The sequence below is a fragment of the Odontomachus brunneus genome, unplaced genomic scaffold (assembly GCF_010583005.1).
Source record: "Odontomachus brunneus isolate Ranch 3 - 2012 unplaced genomic scaffold, Obru_v1 Obru_scaffold_259, whole genome shotgun sequence".
Taxonomy (NCBI): Eukaryota; Metazoa; Arthropoda; class Insecta; order Hymenoptera; family Formicidae; genus Odontomachus; species Odontomachus brunneus.
The window spans coordinates 339,877-361,483 of NW_022639709.1; the positions used below are offsets into that span (position 1 = coordinate 339,877).

Consider the following 21,607-nt stretch of genomic DNA (forward strand, 5'->3'; position numbering starts at 1 on the left):
CTCTCTCTCTCTCTCTCTCTCTCTCTCTCTCTCTCTCTCTCTCTCTCTCTCACACACACACACTCTCTCTCTCTCTCCCTCCGACAGGAACGGCCGCTCGTCTGTGTTTTACCCGACTGACCCTATCGGCGACGATTAGTCCGCGCTTGGCTCGACTTCCGGTTCAGCTGTTCGCACAAAGGTCCACGTATTTGTCGACCGCGCGCACGCGACCCCGCGCGCTTCGTGCCTCGCCTCACCTCGTCTCGCGTCTCCTCTCCTCTCCGCGACGTTTGTTACCCGTTTCGCTCTACCGTCCCGCTCTCGGTTATACCCTCACCACTAGACTACCTCTCCTTCCCACCTTCCTGCCCCCCTCTCGACTTTGTCTCTCTCTCTTTCTCTGTCTCCCTCTCTGCCTGTCCTTCTCTCTCCCGCCTTCGCGTCTCGTTCCGCGCGACCCGCTAGCGCTCAAGGTAGGCGCACCTCACGCGGCGCTGCTCGCCCGAGAATTTCCTCATTGACCTGCGCCTCCTGCGCTCCGCGTATTCCACCTGCGACTCGTCATCGCTGTTATTAATATCGCCGCCACCATGCGTCCCCGTTGCCGTCGCTACGGGCCGCTCGTTATCGTTCCCACGACGGGATCGCGCGCGCGCTACCGGAGAGCCGCCGTTTTCATCGTCGTCGTTGGCCTTCGTTCGCGCGTTTCGCTCTCTTTCCGCGCTGCGGAGGATCGGTGGAGGCGAGGGGAGACGAGGCAAGACGCGAGCGAACTGCGAAACGGTCGCTACGAGGGCGGAATCGCTCACAAGATGTCATCGAATAGTAGTAGTTATTGTTGTAATAGTAAAGTAGCAGTAGTAGCCGCGACGATCGATGATGACGATTCAGCGAGCAAACGCGCGATCGTGATTAATGAATCGCCGTGATCCGGTGAGAACAAATTGATCACTCGTATATTCCGTGTTTGCGAATTGCGCGCACGCGAGAGAGAGAGAGAGAGAGAGAGAGAGAGAGAGAGAGAGAGAGAGAGAGAAAGAGAGAGAGAGAGAAGGGTGGGAGAAAACCTCAACGATGTCTCGGCGCGACGATTCTCACACGGTCGTCGACGAAGGCCCGGCCAAGGAGCAAAATACTCGGTGTGTCCCGCGACACCACCACAGAAACGAGCGAGCGAACAAACGCACTCACACACGCGCGTTATTCGCCCGACGAGATCAGCGAATGATGGGCCTCGCCCTCTCGGCCCTCCTTCGTTCCGCGGCCGGCCGCGTTTTCCTCGAAAGCCCGAATTGTGCCTCCTCACCGTCGCCGCCTCCTCGTTCGCTCCTTCCTGCCCAAACTCGTCGAGTGTCGACCTCCCTGACGTCCGAGAATCCTCCGTGCCTGCCGGAAGCTGTTTCGCCGATACTCGGCGGTGTCGAGGACGACGATCAGCAGGACCGACAACTGCGACCGATGACACTCCACCTGCCGAACAGAGTAACATCTCTCGTTAGAGGGAAAAGAGTCGGGTCGAGTAACGTTGTGCGTGTGGTGGCGCACACTCGCGCTGCGAGTCTTCGTTCAACCCCCGAGGAAACTTGTTAGTCGTCCTTAGAGCAGTATCGAGTGACCGCTCGACGTTAGATAACTGGATTTCCCCGGGGCTTGACATCGGAATAATCTCCGCGAGTTCGGATTTTCCGGACGGCCGCGCGCGCGAAGCGATTCATTAGCTTCTGATAGCGGGAACATTTGACGCGGGCATTCGTGCGGCGCGGCCGTCGGTCGTTTGACGAAAATTCGTCGCCGACGGCGAGAATTCGTATCGCTCTTCGGGCTGACTCAACGAGCAATGGACGTCGAGCTTTGCAACGCGAGAATAATCGACTAATGGACTGATTGCTTGCTTTCCACTCTTCCATCTCTCGGTTGGTGAGATACTCGCGGGAACTAAGGTGAAAGTACGCATTCCTTGACGCGTACTCCATTCTGGACATTTCTTTTGTTTTGTCTTTACGAATACAAATTCAACCTTTCAACATAGGACACACACACGTTCCATGTTGAGAATTTAAATTTTGTATTTAAGGACTAAGACAAGAATGTGCAAAGTTAGGTACTTTACATACCTTTACCTTAGTTCACCAAGTTAAGGTAAAAGTGCCAATGGCTGAACGCACGCACATTGCATTGAACATGCACATATATTCTATATTGAACATTTAAATATTCATATTTAAAGACAAATACAACAAGAATGTCCAAGATTAGATATATGTGTGCCCAGGTATTAGTACTTTTGCCTTGATTATCAGCGGTACGCGGATGCGCACATAATTATCGTTCACGTGATAATAAAACACTTGTAATTTCGCAGAATATTCTGTACTTCTCTCCCGCCTCTCGCTCCTTCTATCTCTCTCTCCATTTTCCACGTAATCGGCCGGCAATTATGTGTCCGTGTATTTTTACGTAAGTTAACTGTAAGTAAGAACGAATTAACATGCAAACGACCGAGCGAGAGCGATCGACATGACATGTGCTCTCTTTCTCCTTTTTTATCTCTTTCTCTCTCTTTATATGTAGGAGTAAAGAAAACGCAAGTTGGAGATGCGCAATTATTAGCATCGATTCGGTACATCGTTACACGCTCATTATCCGCAAAGTTGATAAAAGGCCGCAACGTACCGTACGCCACAAAGAGAAGTTATGATTGCGTTAACGTTTAGATGCCCGATAATAGCCGGTTATTGACCCGTCGTCACTGTACACGGCTCTCATTAATTGGCACAACCGCTGAATATACGTTGATATTTCCAGAATGCAACCCTATGGAAATATGCGAAGTCTAATTGTAACTCATCCCCGGCGCTAACTTGTAACCTTGGCAAACGGGACGTTTCGCGTGAGAAGCCCTCGTATAAATACATTGCCGGCAACAATTTCACGTAGAGGTGATTTCTCGCGCGCACAGGCGAACCGTCCTTACGACGAGCGAAATTCGTGAGTCCCAAACAGGAGAGCTCGTTCGTCGCGCGGCGGACGTCAACGAAAACAGAGGAAGAAGAGAAAAAGAAAAAGGAAGAAAAAAAGAGACAAAAGAGAAATATATGGAAAAAATAGTTCTGTTTCTCTTCGTATAAACTATTTTTAATTTCACTATGTTTCTGGTAATCCAAAAATAGACTGTCTGTAAAGTCAATCTTCCTAAGGAACATAGGAAAATTTCGTTAGAAACACACAAAAAAGATGTAATTCTTCTTCATACAAATTCTTTCCGATTTTACTATACACGGAAAAAACAATTCTGTTGGTGCAACCGAATTTTCGGTTACTCAGGGATCAGACGAAAACTCAACTATAGGAACAGAAAAATTCCTTTATGAAGCTTCTGTATAATCAATTGTTCTCAGTTGTCTCGACCGAGTTCTAATATCATTGAATATTCAAACGAATATTTTCAGTTGCGACAACAGAAATATTAGTTTTCACAAGACATCGCTTCTGATCACCTAACTTTCAGTTGGTTCCTACTTGGTTGCACCAACTAAAATTTTTTTTGCGTGTATGTTTGTAGTAATCCAAGAACAAATTGTCAGTAAGGTCTGTCTTGCTAAGAAACGTAGTAAATTTCGCTGGGGACATACACGAAGAGAATGTTGTAGTTGTTCTTCGTATAAATCCTTTCCAATTTTGCAATGTGTTTAGTAGTCTAAGAATAAACCGTCTATTGATTGCTAAGGAACATAGCAAATTACGCAAATCCTGTGATGGTTTTTACTGTATAATTCTCCCCGCGTATACGCATTTCGCGAGGAATCCGCAGCAGCCGACATTACGACGAGATGCAATAATTACGTCGGGATACGTGTATCGAGCACGCACAACGAGGCCGATCGATCTTTCCGCGGTGGGAAATACTGCCGGAAGAGGCATCTGCCGCGCGTTCTCGAATAGCACTGTGTCGTCGGGGTCGATCCGTTGTGTTGAATACGCAGCAACAGCAAAAATGGCAAATATCAGCTGTACAGGACAGCCAGGCGCGCTCTCTCTCTCTCTCTCCCTTTCTATTTCCCCTCTCTTTCTTTTTCCCTCGTCCATCTATTTCCCATCCTGTCTCTCTTTCCCACTCATTCGCCGCGCGATCGATTCTCTCTCGTTACGCGGCGCAAAAACAACGGCACCGATGTCGTTGTACTGGCGTCTACGTTGCCGTAATTCCGTCCTGAAACGTACGTCCCCAAGACAACGCGTGCTAGAGACCAAATCGGCTGTCCATATTATATACAAAACTCCAGCGCGTCGGCAGGAACACGTCAACGGGTTACGTAAAATTCCAACGGCGCTTGGTAACGTGAGGGGAAACCGCCCTTCTAAGAATCCTATTTAAACGTATCGGTTCTTCAATATGATTTTAATTGAGATAACAAACGTAGGAACGTCGTTGTTCGCGATGGCAATTTCTCTCGCTTGTTTCGAATAATGGCACCGCGACATTACGAGACGCCAAGGAGGAAAAGAGCGCGGCATTGTCGACTTGATGAGGAGTCTCGCTCGCGTGTAACAATGCGGGCCTGCACGTCGCAACGGCGGAACGCTAGTTTGCTTCCCTTCGCTCGTTTTCAAGGAGATTTCAAGTCCGACGGAATTTTAATCAAACGTACTCGTTCAGGAAGGAAGAACTTTGGGGGCGAGATATACGTTTTCCTCAAGGCAGACCGAGTCGAAGTCGCTCGAGAAGTCTCGCAACGTGACTCGCAGTGCACCGACTTGGGTAGAAGGAGACCAGGTGGAGGAGGAGAGGAAGGAGGAGAAATATCTCGCTATACGTCACAGAGAAACAAACGACCTCTCGATAACCATCATTGATCGCGGCCGCGCGTGTTGAAAGTTTTCTAGAAATCTAATCGCACGTTCCACGTCATTAGCCGGGGCTCACTACAAGCTGAGTCATTGCACAGTGATGAACTGTACCCGCGCTAATGTACACTTGGTCGTCCGCCTTGAGGATGTTTCCTTTAAGGTATTCTCGCGGCCCCAAACCTTTACCACACTCCTCTGTCGTCGTAGTCGTAGATCACGTTCACGTCTCCTCGCGATACTCGCCGCGCTAATTCGTTCAGCTAGCGAGGAACGCGAGATTTCGAATTTTTCTTCGCTATCGTCCTCCCTCCAGCCCCACCTCCTTCCGCGACCGAGGTCCGAGCGCGACCGATATCGAAGATTCGAGCGCTGAAGCTATCGAAGATATAGGTTAATACTTCGATAAGATTGATAACGTCGTATGCGCATTTCGCATCAGCTGTTCGACCAACGCAAGACGAGGATAAAGTAATGAGCACCTCCGCTGATACTGACAATGCTGCATGTGCGTATGTGTGTGTGTGTATGTGTTATCGCCACCGACGATCCATCTAACTGCAATCGAAGATAAAGTACTCCTCGCTGAGTTTCGATATCGATACTTGGACGATACCGAACGTGCGTTTCATACACACGGACGCCGCTGTGCGTCGCCACGTACGCACACACGCACGCCGATGCGCACACAAGCTTCTGCGAGGCTCCTTCGCAGTGACGCAGCCTGACTGGAGAACATCTTATTGGCCGGCTAACGTAAACACGCGTATGAGCACACCCCTTGTCTCCTTACATCATGGAGTCCAGATATCTCTTCCGATCCGCACTCCCCTCGCCCGCCAGCCGCCGTTCGCAGTCACCGTACCTACTCCCGCCCGCACCTTTGGCTTCGCCCATTCACCGTTGGTGCTGCGTCTCGCATCTCCTCTTCCCCCTACCCCCGCCCGTGAACCCACTGCGCTTCACTCTCTCTCTCTCTCCCTCCCCCCCCCTCTTTCCCTCCCATCCCCCACACAACAACCACCACCACCACCACCTCCACCTCCTCCTTCTCCTCCTCTACCCGTTCTCGAGAGCCCGGCGAGCGAGTGTACTCCACGTCGCCGCGGCGCGTTTCTCTCTCCTCCCTGGCTGCTGCACAAACAACACAGCGTACGCATGCGAGTTCCACTTCTCGTCTCGGCGCTGCACCATCGAGCTCATTCCCTCCGACGAAGAGCGTGGAAGCGGTTACCGGCGCCCGCTTAACCCTTGACCCTTCGTCGTCGCGCGGTCCGAATTATATTCCCTTTCCTCCAGGCGGCTCGCGCGAGCGCGCCAACTCGTTTCGCGCCCGTGTATTCGCGCCAGTCGTGCGCGTTTCGACATTCAGGCATCCGACCGACACGCGAGAGCGCATTTGCATTAACACATGCCTATATTAAATACTACTGGTATCAATGTAAGAGAGAGAGAGAGAGAGAGAGAGAGAGAGAAAGAGAGTGGCGCGTTTGGGAGTCAGAGCCGGGGCGCAAAGCAACGTAGTTTCGCGGGGAGCCGATTCCTCGTGCGACGCGGGGTGTCTCCACCAGCCGAGCGCTCCGCGTGAGAAAATCCCGATGACTCCTCCTCCTCCGTCGATCGCCGAACGAGTCTCGGCGGCTTATGTCGCCACCGTGTGTGTGGAGTACGCGTCACGGAGTGTACTTGCGCGCGCCTTTATTTCTGGACGTTAATCGGGCACGATTAACGTCCCGAAATAAATGCGCACAAATTGTCGGCCGTACACGCAGCAGGTACACCTCAAGCGTTCCGACAGCGACCATACGCATTCCGCTACACCCTTGACAAAAGCCTTGACTTTTCGGCGAGGTGAGGAGAAGAGAGGAGAAGCAAGGCGAGGCGAGATGAAGTGCGCGGGCGCGTTGGCGGATTTCGTAAGCGAAAGCCTCGCGTTTGCTCGCTCACTCGCTCGCTCGCTCGCTCGACCGCCTCCACTCGCGGCGAGATATCTCGCAACGTTCTCGCATCTATCTGGTGCCCTGGTACTTTCGCCCGGCTAACTCGCTGGCCGACTACATACTCCTCTTTTTCCGGCCGTATCGATTGTCGCGCGCGCGCACGGACAACGCGACGGCGAAAGTAGACGATTTCATATCAACGGCTTGCTCGCAGCTCCGCTACAAACGTAACAATGAACCGACCCGAGCGTCAGTCCGTCGGTCCGTGGGACGCGCGCGCTCACCCGTCGTGAATTTTCCCTCTTTAATCCGCGGTCGCGCCTTCGCGGTTTGGCGCGCGGGCGGCCGCGTTGGCGCGCTCCATGCCCGCCGGCTCGCACCTGGGGCCGCGTATTCTTCACGCGTAGCCGAGCGCCGAGTGCGCCTTTTCTGATTCGCAAGCTGAAACAATCTTATAACGGGATGCTCGCACAAGAGAAACGTAACTTGAAATAGCAAGACCCTACGGATAATCTATTGCTGGCGTGTGAACTATAGAAAAATATATAAAAATATAAATTGAAGCAAATTTATATGAGAAGAAACTACGATATTCTCTCCGCATGCGGATTAAAAAACGAATAAACAAATAATAATTGATAAATGATCGATAAATAATCAATAGATCCTCGTACTTCTTGATATTGGATGAGATCCGAGCGAGAGTGCCAAAAACTGATGAATGCTATAGCGGGTGCCGGCTACTGGGCGTTTTCCCCTCCTTAGCGTTCGAATACGCGTCAATAATACGGTCTCCGGCCGTCGACCGTCGCCGTATGTAAACGGAACTTGATTTTTTTTCACTCGTACGCGTTTCATGTTTTGTAGTTTCGGAGTATTCCACAGAAATCACAAAAACTTGAGTGCTACAAAAACGACATGAACCAAGTGTGTTGTGTGTGAGTAAACTAAAATGAGGTACCAATTTCTGAACACTAATCTTGGGCCTTCTTATTGTTTTGGTCTTTAAATACGAATATTTAAACTTTTAACATGGAATGTATATATATATATTCAATATTTATTTTATGTTGATAATTTAAGTTGAATATTTTATATTAAAAGTTTATATATTTGTATTTAACTTCTTAGTTACAGAAGGACTTTCCGCGGAGCTATATCTCTGTACGGCAAAGTTCAACGCGGACTGCGCAAAAACAATGCAATACTGCGATTTGTGTCTAGTAATGCTTTTCACTATGCAAGTACATTAGAATACAGTTTAAGATGAATAAATTATAATTTATTAGAAATAAGAATGAGCCTATAGTGACGTACCGTTCAAAAAGATGACATATGCGAAAGCCACTTTAGTGGCGTATCTAAGAGGTTAAAGACCAAAAAGAAAATGTCCAAAATTAGATATGTGTCCGGGCATCGATACTTTTACCTCACTGATTGTATACGACGAACACGGTCCTATCATTGATTTGCGGGATTTCACGCGTGATGTCGACGAAGGAGGAATTTTAGGGGGAAAACGGCGGGAATGATATCGAGCGAATCTCGATCGCGTAGAAGCGCAGTGGCGCATGACACGACGAATTGCGAATTATTGCGCAATATTGCATTCTGCGAACGCAGAGCGGCGTCGAGGCGACTGGCATCGGGAATCCGATGAATTATTTCTCGATCGCGGCGTAAATGCCGTGGAATCACGGCGCTCACGGTAGACGCGCGCCAATCACATGGATCGCTCGCTGCCGTGAGTGTCCAAAGCCCGCGCGCGGTCGTGTTTCGTATTTTTAGAATCGTTGCGTCGTATAAAACCGGCGGTCGCGGAGAGAAAGTTCAGAAACGCCGTGTCAAAGGATATTTTTGGATCGTTACGACGAGCGTGCATCGTGCGCGCGACAGTTTACGCTTGGAAACGACCACGACCACGACCACGAGGACGTGGACGACGAAGGAGGCGTCAGCCCCGTCTACGCCGTCGGCCGCGCTTAGTAATATCGACTTTCTCAGAGCTCGCTCGCTCACTCACACGTTAGACGCCGTTGAACGTCCCGGGGAAAGCAACAGTAGGAAAAATTCAAGATACCACTCTGGCGTATCTCTCGCGTGGAGAGGCGGGCGGGAAAAAGCGGGACGCGCGCGCGGCGTTACTTTAAACCCGGAACGGACGATTTTTGCCGCGCGCTCGAGGTACCCCTCGCCGTTATCGATTAAAACGCCCCACCTGCTGGAGGTTATAAAAACCGAAAGGGCCGCTCGCTCGCAGGCGTACTTTCCGTCCGCATACTGTATGTGTGTACGCGCGCGCGCGTATGTATATGTGTGTGTGACTCGAACCTCGTAAATCAGCGTCCGCGCGTCGGTCGGTCGGTCGGTTGGTTGGTTGGTTGGTTGGTTGGTTGGTGACCTCGCGCGACGACTCCGACACACGACCAGCAGCAATTATTCATCCCCGCGAGCTTCCGAATCTTGTTACGTCTCGGATATGACAGCGATATTCTACCTCGCGATTCCAAATTTCCACGCCAGACTACGACTGATATTCAATTTTAACCGCTTAAATCTGACATTCGTAATTATACGTAGAATCTCCTGTTTGTTTTATCACGAGGCACCCCGCCGCCGCCGACGACGACGACGATGATGACGACCACGTACGCGCATAATGGCCGCGCCATTGAAATGAAATGTTTTTAGTTTTTTGTACGCAAAAAGAAACTTACGTTGAAATATAAATAAAAAGTCAGCGAAGAGCAAACTGCTACGATGTAATCGCGTGCAATGCAACGTGATTAAAATTAATATCCGTATTAATAGTACGATCAATGTAGTACATCGGCTATGCAGGGAGCTCTGTCGAGACATTGAACATGCTGCTGATCGATATGTATTCTCCCAGTCGGAGAGAGCCTGGATTTCGCTCGTCCGCATTTTCTCGTAAAATTTCTTCCCTTTCCGCGATATTTCCCCGCCGTTTACTTTACTCTTTACATTTCCAAACGTGACGTTGAATTTCCTCATTCACACCATGACAGCAGCTCCGCGACTGTGTCGATCGCGATATCCGCCGAGCGATCTATCTCAGCTGGTCGAAACTTATCCGAAAGCTCAGAGAGAGGGAGAGAGACAGATGAGGGAGAAAGAGAGGGAGAGAAGAGATAAGGGGAAGAAGAGAGATAGACAAGAAAGAGGGAGGAAGAAAAAGAGATATGCTATCGACCTTTCCGATACGTTCAAACGTAATTTCCTCGGAGAGAAAACAAAGTCCGTCGCGGGAGAAGGACAGATTTCCACGGAGTGTATCTTCAATTTGTTTTTTTTTTTTCACGCGGAATCAACACCTTTCCGAGACAGGAGCAACGGACAAACGAACCATCCTATACCACGACGATCGCGTACGCACAAGTAACGTTCGTCGGCCTGCTGTGCGCCGTTCGCCGACGCGCCAAGTCAAAATAAACGATGTACTCTTAGGTCGACGCCGACGTTGCCACCGCTCCCATCGACGACGACGACGACGACGACGACGACGACGACGACGACGACGACGACGACGATGACGACGACGGCAGCGGCAGCGGCGGCGGAGCCGCTGGTGTAACGCCCCGCCCAACGTGATTCTCTTCTTTGACCCTCAAGCAGGCGTTGTCGAAATTTAGAGCATTAGGTGGCGTCGTCGCGAGGTCGACACACGAGAGCCCGACGATGTCGTGCGATCCACCGCCAACTATCGCGACGCGGTGAACGAACGACGCGAGAAATTTATCCAGCGGGGCTTCACCGACGTCGGCGTGCATTCTCCTCGACAGAGATATGCCGGCACACGTGAGGCATCAACGCCACCACTAGCCGCGTTCCTCTTTCCTCGAGACGTTCGAGGGTCGAGTTAATATTATTAAAATAACGAAAGCCGTTGAATTATAGAACCGGGCCTATGAGAGGGGGTTCTAAAACGCCAGTTGGGCAAATATTTGTCCCCTTTTACGGCGCGGCGTCACTATTCCCTCTTTTCTAACGATTGCCGCCCCTTTTCCTATTTCCTTTGGCCGTTTTCTTTATTATCAGAGACACAAGAGAAAGGCTGTTTCTCGGGTTACTCGGAAATTCAACTTTCGACTTATGGACTTGGCCCTTCGAGTTGCCTTCGCGCACGAATTCGTCGCGTCCGTGTTTCACCTGTCCTGCGTGTGTAAAAGTCATGCTTTTCGTACCTGTTCGAATATATCAGGTGTCAGAACTTTTAGACTTGTCTCGCGTGCGATCTCTTTTAGACTTATATTCTCAGTTCGATCATGAGGGGGAGAGGATATCCGATCAATATAAATTCAATTATGTATATTACATAAATTTAAGGTCTCTTTTTTTAACTCTTTGACAGTCATACTTAACGGAGAATTCACACCTTGGCAGAAAACAGAAAAACAAAAACTGTCGACCATCACCTGACCACCAATGCGAGTTCTGATTGGCTCTTGCTTTTCTGCTTTTCTATCGAAACGTGAAATCTTTCTGAATCGCGTAATCAATATGCACAAAGAAATCAGATAAGTGCAAATAATATTTGCAAAGTCGGTTTTGAAGTAATTTCAGCAAGAAAACATTTAAGATTTGGAAAATGGCATATAAGGAGCAAGCACGAATGGCTTAGTGCTATTAAATACTAATATTACTTTTTTAATATTAATATGATAGTGGGAGAATAAAAATGTCCAGCATGTCAAACGCACGTATCGTAATTTTCTTTGATTATCGTACGCGGCGAATCAATCTTTCATACTTAGACCGATCCTTGAGTCCCAAATTTATATATATATTTTAAAAATTCCCAAACCCCATTAAATCGATGACTCAAATAGATTCATTATATATGTTGCGAAAAAAACATGCTGGACATTTTTATCCTCCCACTATCATATTAATATTAAAAAAGTAATATTAGTATTTAATAGTACTAAGCCATCCATGCTTGCTCCTTATATGCCATTTTCCAAATCTTACTGTTAGTTATTTAAAGGAGCTTTCTATAATTTCAATTTTAAGAAAACATTTCAAAACTCATTCGTGGATAATCAGAAATCCACATATTCGTCGTGGGCGCACTCATATTCATGTATAAGGAGATGATAATAAAGCAATATATATAGTTTATTTACTTCAGCTATATAGCCAAGAAGGGAGTTTGGTTTACATATGTATCTTATCCACACTTATCATCCATACCTCCTTATTTTAATGCCTATGTAAAAGACAAAACTTTTTCCTTTTAAATCTTATAATCAATTAAAATCATAATCTTCCATCACAATATGACAGTATATCACAATATATCACAATATGACAGTATATCAATTTATTACAATATGTCCTATTCCTATTTCCTTTTATATAATTATAATAAAGCAATATAGAAAAGAAAGATTTGGGATGATGAACTAGATGAAATAAAAATATAGAAAATTTGGAGAGAGAGATAAAAAGTTGATCTAAGGAAAGAGAAAGAAATAAAAGGAAGATCCAAGAGGAGAAGGAAAACATGAGTCGTGGCTGTGAATTGAAAACATGTAGATACAGGATGTATGATATAGATAAAAAGGATTAGGAAAATTATAATGGTAAAATAGAGATAGAGATGATAAGTGAGATAGAATAAATATCTCTCTTCTTCAGAAGAGATTTATACAATGTGACAAAAGTGATATAGGAATAAGTTAGCGAAAGAAAATGTATTTATGATATTCCTGATACTGTAAAATATTTGTTGTAAAGATTGTGATATCAGGGTAAGAATATTAGTTGTATGAGAGAAGTACGGTAAGAGAAGTACGGAAGGATGAGTCTGGCTAAGGATATTCTTGTAAACCAAGTCCCCTTCCTGGCTGTGTAGCTGAAGTAATAAATACATACGTACATATTCACATACAAGCATCCATGTACTCACGTCGCTTGCGTATTACCACGTTGTTTTCGACTTCTACCCCTCCTCCCCCTCAGAGCGACTCTACGATTCGCCTATTCCGCGGTATTTTGCGAGAGATTAATGCACCCGGCGCCAAGTGTTCGCCAGTTACGCGCGAATCTCGTTTATTCGCCTAGCGACGCTGCTTCTTATCCAGCGACGCGCACACGTTTCTACTAAAGCTTACACATCTGAGTCACGCGTTGACGAAGTAAAAATCTGATAAACGGGGACGTATCTCTCTCTGTCTCTCTCTATCTGTCTCTCTCTCTTTCTCTCTTCGGCGAACGGGAAATCGCTAATGGTTAGCTGCGGAATAAAGCGGGTTACGTCGCGAGGCAAGTCCGACGAGATCGATGGCGAGTCTACGCAAGAGAGGCGGACTTGCACACATACGTGCGCTCGCACACGTATACGCACACGTACACGCACACGTATATGCGTGCGACGTCACGCGAAGAACCTTTCTCTCTTCGGCCAAATATCGAATTACACTGCCAAATCTACAATGTCAGCTACTTACACAACGGACCCGAACAGAAGAATTCGCGTGATTCATCGAGACCGGAAAATTTCAGCCGAATTGCGACGGACCAGTGGAATTTTCAGCCATGAGATAACGCTATCTAACACGAAAATAGTATAACTAAAGAATAATAACGACCCAATATTTGGAATGACAAATAGTCTCAGTAAAAGAATAGGTGGAATCACTCTCTTTTTATGATTTTCGCAACGCACCTGTGTCCGCTAAGAAAGAGAATGTATTTGTTGATAAATTTCTCGGGAAATAAATTTTCCGCGGTCTGTGTATGCATATTAGTCTTAATATTTACTAGACCAGTAAGCTTACCAGAGTTTTGCGATCACATACATAGCAAGCATAATTCAATGCGTCATGACTGTTGATTATTCGACCAAAAGGGAGAGATGTATCAAATATCACTTCTTTGTATGTAATTTTATGTTTCACGTTATAAATAGCACGGTTTATGAATAACAGCTGAGGAAGTCGTTTCTTCAAAAAGTCGACAGTCATAGCGCCCGAATAGATAAATAGATGTACATAAAGCGTTTATGAAACATTTTAGAACGTATCTCTTGTAAGAACATTTGCACAAGTAAATATGATTATAAGAAAAACAGAAAATATGTAAGTATATTGAATGAGATATAGCTTATGAGTCTGAATACATAATAAGAGTGACTAAAAAATCCCAGTTACTTTTCAAGTGTCTTGAAATGATGTCTGATTCAAAACGATTGATTCAAAACTACTAGAATGAAAAGAATTCTGACTTGATTTAAGTGAACATTTCACTTCATTACAATGCATTTGTTTCTGCAATATAGAACATCATCAGATTCACTCTTTAATTTCGAGTGAATATATTCACTCAACAATTTAGAGTGAAGAATTCACTCTACATGAGCGAAAGGTCACTCGAATCCGAACGACTCGACGGTCACTTTTAGAGTGAAATTTCACTCCAAGGAATTTAGAGAGTGCTAAGGCACATAGCAAATTTGTTAGACTTCAGTTTTCCTACATAAAACATAAAAAGAACACATGAGAAGCAAAGGACAATAAATTATAACAAAATTATAAAAAAATATCCTCCTCAGTTGCAAATCCTATGGCAATTTTCACTGTAAAATCCACTCCGTGTAGTGATATCCGTGTACCCTTCAACGAAAATATCGCTGCAAGGAATTTAGAGAGTGCTAAGGTACATAGCGAATTTGTTAGTAGTAGACTTCAACTTTCCCACACAAGGCATGTAAAAAAAATACATGAAAAGCGAGAGGACAATAAATTACGGTAGAATTTCGATATGTTGCTCGGTTGCGAATCCTATGGCAATTTTCATTAAAAAATTCTCCTCGCGCAGCGACAATTTGTCCACCCGGCAACGGAGCGCATTATTCCCGCGAAAAGAATCGATCGCGCGTTATCGCGAAATTATACGCGAACGAAACGAGTGTCGCGCGACACGCGAGCGCGCGTCATCGTAGATATTTTTTCGCGTTGAATCGCGCGGCTGACCGTGTCGCGAAAAATCGCGCCGTTGCGTTAGCCGTGTCTCCGAGCGAAACCGCCGTAATGCTTTCGGCGCGACGTTGCCAAGCCCGACGGTGAACGCAGAGGATACACAGGCAGAGAGGCGAGCAGGTAGATCCGGCAACGCGGAAAGCAACGTCGCTGGCCGCGCTCGCTTTTCGTGACAGCCGTGTGTTGCTTTAACCCTTTCGGGACGCCGCATCGCGGCGGTGGCGGCGGAATGTAGGATACTTGCAATTTCTTCTCGAAAACGCCGGCCTATATCGAAGGCTGCATACCGTGGACGATGCAATCACCGACGCGAAAATGGCCCCTGAGCTCATTCGCGACAATAGAATCGCGACAATAGAATCGCGCAGATCGGCCGACTACGCAAAAGGTCAATTCTCCCTTATCGGGAAGCGGCATCGGGATGCTTAAAAACTCGGCGAAATTACAACGATCTGGTTCCCTCGCAACCAGTCGACAGTGCAGTCGGTATAAACGATCGTATGAGCGAGCAAGTTGTATTGTCCTTTCGGGGCGGAAAAAGCTAAGCGCGTCGTTACGCGACGCGCGTGGATTGCGTAATCGTCCTATCAAGAGAGAGAGGGGAAGAAAGAAAGAAAGAGAGCAGCTACGGCGCGTAATCGTTCTACCGAGAGAAAGAGAGAGAAGCGGCGCGAGAGATTACACGAAATTTATATGTATGATAAAATTGTCGGCTGCTGTCAGTGACGAGAAACGGGTACACGAAATCTTGCGAAATATTCCGGCTTCTGATAGCGTGCTACGAACGCGGACGTGGAGAGGAGCGCGAAAGATCGACGACATCACGTTCGGCGGATGAGAGTTTATAACTTTGTCGGACCTCGCGCGCGACGGTGTGTACGACGGTCGGAGTGTAGCGTCGAAAACGCGGCGAGTAACTTTCGACGATGGTAGATAACGTACGATAAAGATGTGCTAGCGATGCGTTTCGCGACTTGTCGCCGTGTGCCGACGTAACCGGTGAAGTAATCAAATTTTTCAATCGCGATCTCCCTCCCTCCCTCCCTATCTCTCTCTCTCTCTCTCTCTCTCTCTGTTTCTTTTCGAGTACTACCGGAAAAATAAACGTCCGAGTTTTCACGTAGTATCGACAGACGATCACGTGCTGCTCCCCTCGATCAAAGTACCCGGCAGATAACCGATAAGGATTACTCGATAAGGACACACGAGCGGCGGCTTACGTAACGGATGGGCGTGTGCTACGAGATTCGATTCTCAGGATGCGGTATTTTCACGAGTCACCCAGTTCTCCCCCTTCGTTGTTTTGGAGCAGCTGTGTTCAGCTTCGAATTCGTGATATATCTTATCCGGATCAAAAATGTATCTTCGTCAAGTACTCGACCCGGCCATTTTACTCGGACGATGAAAGCGCTTCAGAAGAGTATAGAGACAGCTTCGAGGTGTCAGAAATCGCAGCCCAGATAAGATGCTTTTATGATTATCGCGATGTGAGACAATCGATTATGGAAATTTTACAATTTTTTAAATTATACTGATGTGTGTGTGTGTGTATGAAGCAAATATGCTATATTGAATTTAGTCTGTATTGAATTTAATTAATCAATTAAATTGCAGCGACGCGTTTACTAAATGTTACAGTCAGATTTTCGTGTTGCATTTTACATGACATAGTTTTGAATGAATTTTGATCATTCATGCCGTATTTCTTTCGTATTTCTCTATGTCATCGCTCTACGCGGATAGAATTTTTTAGTAAACACTACTATAGGATTATATAATCGAAAAGCAAATCAACAATTCGTAGTAATTTGTTATCTCTGCTTTCATTTCATATGTACTATTTATATATTTTAAAATCTGCAATGTGCTATTGAAATAAATATGTTATGTTTCTGGAGAAGTTTACTATGTTTCCTAGCAAAATAGACTACTGATAGGATACTCCTACACTTCTGAAAGCGCACAGTAAATTCACAAAATTATATATAAAAAAAAAAATTATTCTGTCAGTGTGATAAATAAACGAGTGTCGCATGAAGTATTTATAAGGGATACGACCTTTACGAATTTACTAGTGAAGTTGCTGCCCAGTTCACGTATTCACCTGCCTGTCCGGGAGCCCCTTTTTTTCGGAGCATAACGAACGCTCAAGTACGCCCTTTTAATTCCGAGTTCCGTTTCTTCTCATAGGAGCTTCTTCTCATAGAAGTTGCACCGTTGTTTCAGATTGAGAATCAGAATGGGATATTTCTCGATACTCCGGCGACCATAACAAATACGCCTACGTCACTACGAGCGACTCGCCAACGGCAACACCGAATATACACAGAAATCTGGATATTGCGAGACACATTTGGACACTCGATGAATATTCAAGAATACTCGGAACTGGAGCTTTCCTAATAGAGCACGAGCCGCGGAGGCCAAGAATGCTTCTCGCGCGCGGCGGCCATCTCGTAAGGTCGTTTCGAGCTGGCCGACGTATACAGGGTGTATCAAATGTCGCGCGCTTTCTCTCGACGACGCGCGGCTTAAAGGCCAGACGAGCAGAATGTCGTGCTCGCTTCAATGTCGGGACGTGCTATCGTACGGGACTACCGAGCGACTTTTAAGGCGTAGTAAATCCGAAAAAGGGAGTGTCGATATTGGAAAAAGTGTCTGAGACGGATAGTCGTACACGTGAAAAGGGAACGGTTCGTGTAACTGATTTTCTGTTATCTGGGCAGCCGGACGAAAAAACTCGGTTGTGGGAACACAAAGATTTTCCCGTGGAGGAGGGATATTTCTATTCAGTCAATTGTTCTCAGTTATCTCCGTCGAGTTTTAGCATATCCGAATATTCAGACGAATGTTTCCGCCCGCGATAATAGAGATACCGTTTCTCGTCACCGAGTTTTCGTCTAGTTCCCATTGAGTTGCGCGTTCTAAGATTTTTCTCCACGTAAGTATTCAAAACACAGCTGAAATTCAACAGTCGTTTGTCCGTTTAGGAAAGAATGTTTGATGTTTGCAACTATAATCGCACAGAGAAATAATTATTATAAATTATGGTCAGGGAAACTATCCTTTTTTAAATTAAATTCTATTATAATGTTATACGAAAAAGAAATTTGGTTAGATGAAGCATATTTCTGATCAAGTATAAACGAACCAGAAAATCCCGGTTCAAATTAGCAGAATTCTGCTCAACAAGATTTCTGGTTAATTTTCACTAAGTAATTTTCCTGGTTAAAGTTTAGCGAACAAACGCAAGTTCGTATTTTACCAGAAATCTACTTAATTCAACCAAACTTTTCTTCTGTGTAATATTATATAGAATTAATATTATAGTAAAATAATATTTTATTATAACAGAATAATATTATATTAGAATTTAACAAGAAAAAAATGATTTCCTCGACCATAATTTGTAGTAATTATTTCTCTATGTGATTATAGCTCAATGAACAAGTTCGTTCATATTTTAAGAGAAATTAATCCAAGCAACCTTTTTTTTCCGTGTAGGTGACAATAATTTACATGCACATTACTGGTGTCATTTTACTACGGCGAATACATTCAGGCCCAAAAATAACTATAATTTTTGTTAAATCGAGCGTTCTATTCTCTCAGTGCTCGCTGTTATCCAGGAAATTGTCGGAGGTATGTTTCGTAATCGGCCGATGTGCAAAAACGCGGCCTCACGTCGGCAACGATTGTTCGACGGGCGTTCGGACGACGGTAGGTATCGACTTGCTCCCGCGCGATCAATCGACGAGGCGGAACATTTCGCGGCTGTAACACATATCGCCAGTTACAATGCACTCGGAATTCGCCGTGCTCGAACCAACACCGACGAAATTGTCGTCCGCGCGAGACTCTCGACAAGTTTGCGACGATCGCGACGTTCGAGCGAGATTCGTGACGTGCGTGTTGACACGTCGTCAAGGAACGTCGCTCGCGACGGAACGTCTCCGCAGAATTAGAACGTAGTTTTCCGGAAAAAAAAGGAAAGAAAATACGCGGACTCTGTCCGCATCGTGCTGCGATTCATGCTGACTTCGCGTGAGCGAACCCAACGCTTTCAACTTTCGCGAACTGTTGATTTTTGCCAGCGAATATCTACCGCAGATCAAACGCAATTGTTGCCAAGGCCGAAGCCCGAAGCTTGAAATTAAGGAGTTTATTCATCAGGTGTGCATCTCCAGTGGCGCATCGAGAGAGCTGCTGCACTCGTAAACCCCGCCATTTATCGGACAGAATTACGTCTTAACATATCTATCTCACTATCTGAGTAATAAGTGTTACTTTGAAACTAATTTCACGACAGGCCACCTTGCTACGTTTCACTCAGTGCAATGCTACTCAAAGCATGAAACAGCAGTTTTCTCGCCCACAATCGTACCATTACACAAAAACGGTGTAGTGAATATTATTCTTTCTTATTATTTCTTCTACGCCGCGTTTCCCGCTGTGTAACATTTGTAACGACAAGTTTTCTACTTGGATGGTATCGCTTTTTGCGAAGTGTTACACTGGAATAATGGTCATCTATATATCGCTTCTACCGTTTTATCATGAAGTCACCATGTGCAAAACTGCGATGTTCAATATCAAATTTCTCATGAACAGACAAATCGCACGAAACTTCGACCACGAGTGTGTGTTGCCGCGATAAGTGTTACGCTAAATTTTCGCGTGATTTCGAGTATCTTGTTTTCAGTGAACAAAAACTCCCCAATCGGCGAGGTTTTTGCTCTCGAACTTTCCCCGCTTCGTCGCGGGCGTGTTTGTTTCCTTTTTTTCTATTTCCCTCAAGTAACGAACATTTATTCGTGAGCTTATTCTGGCGAGTGTTAAAAAAGAGTGCAGCCGAACAGGACGGATATAAAAAGAACAGCGAAATACAGACGGACCACTCGCGAAACTCGCGAGTTCCGTTCGTTTTATAGGCGCATCATTTTATAACCCCTTGCGCTCAAAATAGAGTAAGCATTGCACGCTCGTGCGTTTCGGCAAGGGACAAAAGGCGAGGAGAAATGAGGAGAGGTGGGGATGAAGGGGAAGAACGACATAAATGAAGAAAGTATGAGCAATGCGTATAGCGCGACAAAATAATAAATAACCGTTACGCGGAGAAAACGTTGTAGAAAAATGACAGTAAAACTTTTGCAAAATCCTGAACCGTATAGTATTATGACCGAAATACATTCGTTGAAAGGTTCGTTTGACTTCTCGCTTCAAAAATTCTGATAAATACTTGAATACTTCGTTTATTTACTATTCAATCTACTTATTTACTATTTCAATCATTGATTATTTCTATAGCAATTTATAGTACAGTCTCGGTACAACTTTACCGAGAACACATCGCCGAAAGACATCCAAACTTTAAGCGTAACTTTAGCTGCGACATTTTCTCCGTGTACAGAGATAAAAGGAGCTCTCGCTTCGTCGAATCCTTCGAGGAAGCGACAGCCCGCCGATTAAAATTCGTTCCTATTTTGTCGTTGTGTTGTCTCGCGCGCGCGCGCGCGCACAGACAGTTTAGACCAAGTTCCGCGACTCGTGCCACTTTCACTCTCGATCCATCGGCTAATGAAGCATAGCCGAAACAGACGTGCGACTGATAACTCTCCGCGGACTGCGTAACGAGCGCGACTCGCGAAGAACAATGCAATTGCGAAGCAGTGTCGCAAAAGCGACGCGTCGAACGGGCGAGCGAGCGAGCGAGCCAGCGGCTGGCTCGCATCGACGGCTCTCTCGCGTATACTTGGCAGCGTACGCCAGCGTTTAAATTAGCAACAGCGTGCGAGAAAATCATAAGCGATCGGCCAGCGACGGCCGACGTCGCCGTGTTTCGCGAGGCCGCGCGCGCGCGACGTGGAAGAAACGGCGATTCCGCGAAATCGGCATCTCCTCGAGACGAATCAACACACACACACATACACGCACGCACGTCGCACTAGGCACGGAAGATTTGGAAATTCACTTGATCTCTTCGGGTTTATTTCTGCGAAATAAAATTCGTTTTTTCCGTGAGACAAAGCTGATCTCTCCGCGAGATCTCGCATCCCCACTGAGAGAAAAGAAAGTATCTGAGAAGTGAAAAAAAAATTCGGCGGTTACTGGTAACGTATTTACTTGGATCTTTCGATTTCAACGGAGCGAGCAATCGCTCTTTCGTGAGAAGCTAAGATTTCGCGAAAATGCACATTTTTTTCATTCGAAGAATATTTTGTATTAACATAAGTAGACGTGTCGTTAGTACCCACTGGATAAATATTTTCTATTTCTTGGATACACTTTCCCTTTCAGGGCACAATAAATTTTCGAGTATGTCCTTTCAGTGTAAAACTACCAAAACGGTCACAATAACGGATGTGTGATTTCCCACAAAAAGCACTCAATTTTGTAAGGATGCATTCCACATTTCCAATTGACGTTGAATAAAACCGATAACGATAAGTAAACATCTTTTTTCCTAGTGTTACGTATTCTTTGAAGAATATCTGTTACACTGCACAACCGCTCTGATAGAAATAGGTCGCGTTAATCGTCGATAATCCCAACTTTGTTATCAGAGCGAAACGACAAAATGCGAGAATGATTGGAGATAATCCATGTAAAAATATCTAAATGATAATAAATGTAAATAACTGGGCCAGAATCGAGCGGCGAACTTCTCGAAAGAGAAGAAGGAGAAAGAGTTGGAATCATGGCATCATCCTCAAAAGACATCTCGGAAAGCAACTTTTTGTAATCGCGGCTGTTTCTTTCTCTCCTTCTTTCCTTCTCCCCCCCCGTCTCTCTCTCTCTCTCTCTCTCTCTCTCTCTCTCTCTCTCTCTCTCTCTCTC

General features: G+C 45.9%; 1 protein-coding gene across 8 annotated transcripts in view; it reads right to left on the reverse strand.

Annotated features, from left to right (window-relative positions):
• Positions 1–21,607, reverse strand: part of LOC116852858 — a 113,342-nt gene that overhangs the window by 87,774 nt on the left and 3,961 nt on the right. For 3 of the 8 annotated variants that reach the window (XM_032833596.1, XM_032833594.1, XM_032833603.1), the window contains exon 2: positions 1,289–1,452. The exons of 3 other annotated variants lie outside the window; for them this stretch is intronic. The gene's annotated coding sequence lies outside the window, so the exon portion shown is untranslated. Of the gene's footprint in view, positions 1–1,049; positions 1,453–21,607 lie in introns of those variants that run through there. 2 more of the 8 variants (XM_032833595.1, XM_032833600.1) reach the window with 2 other exon arrangements.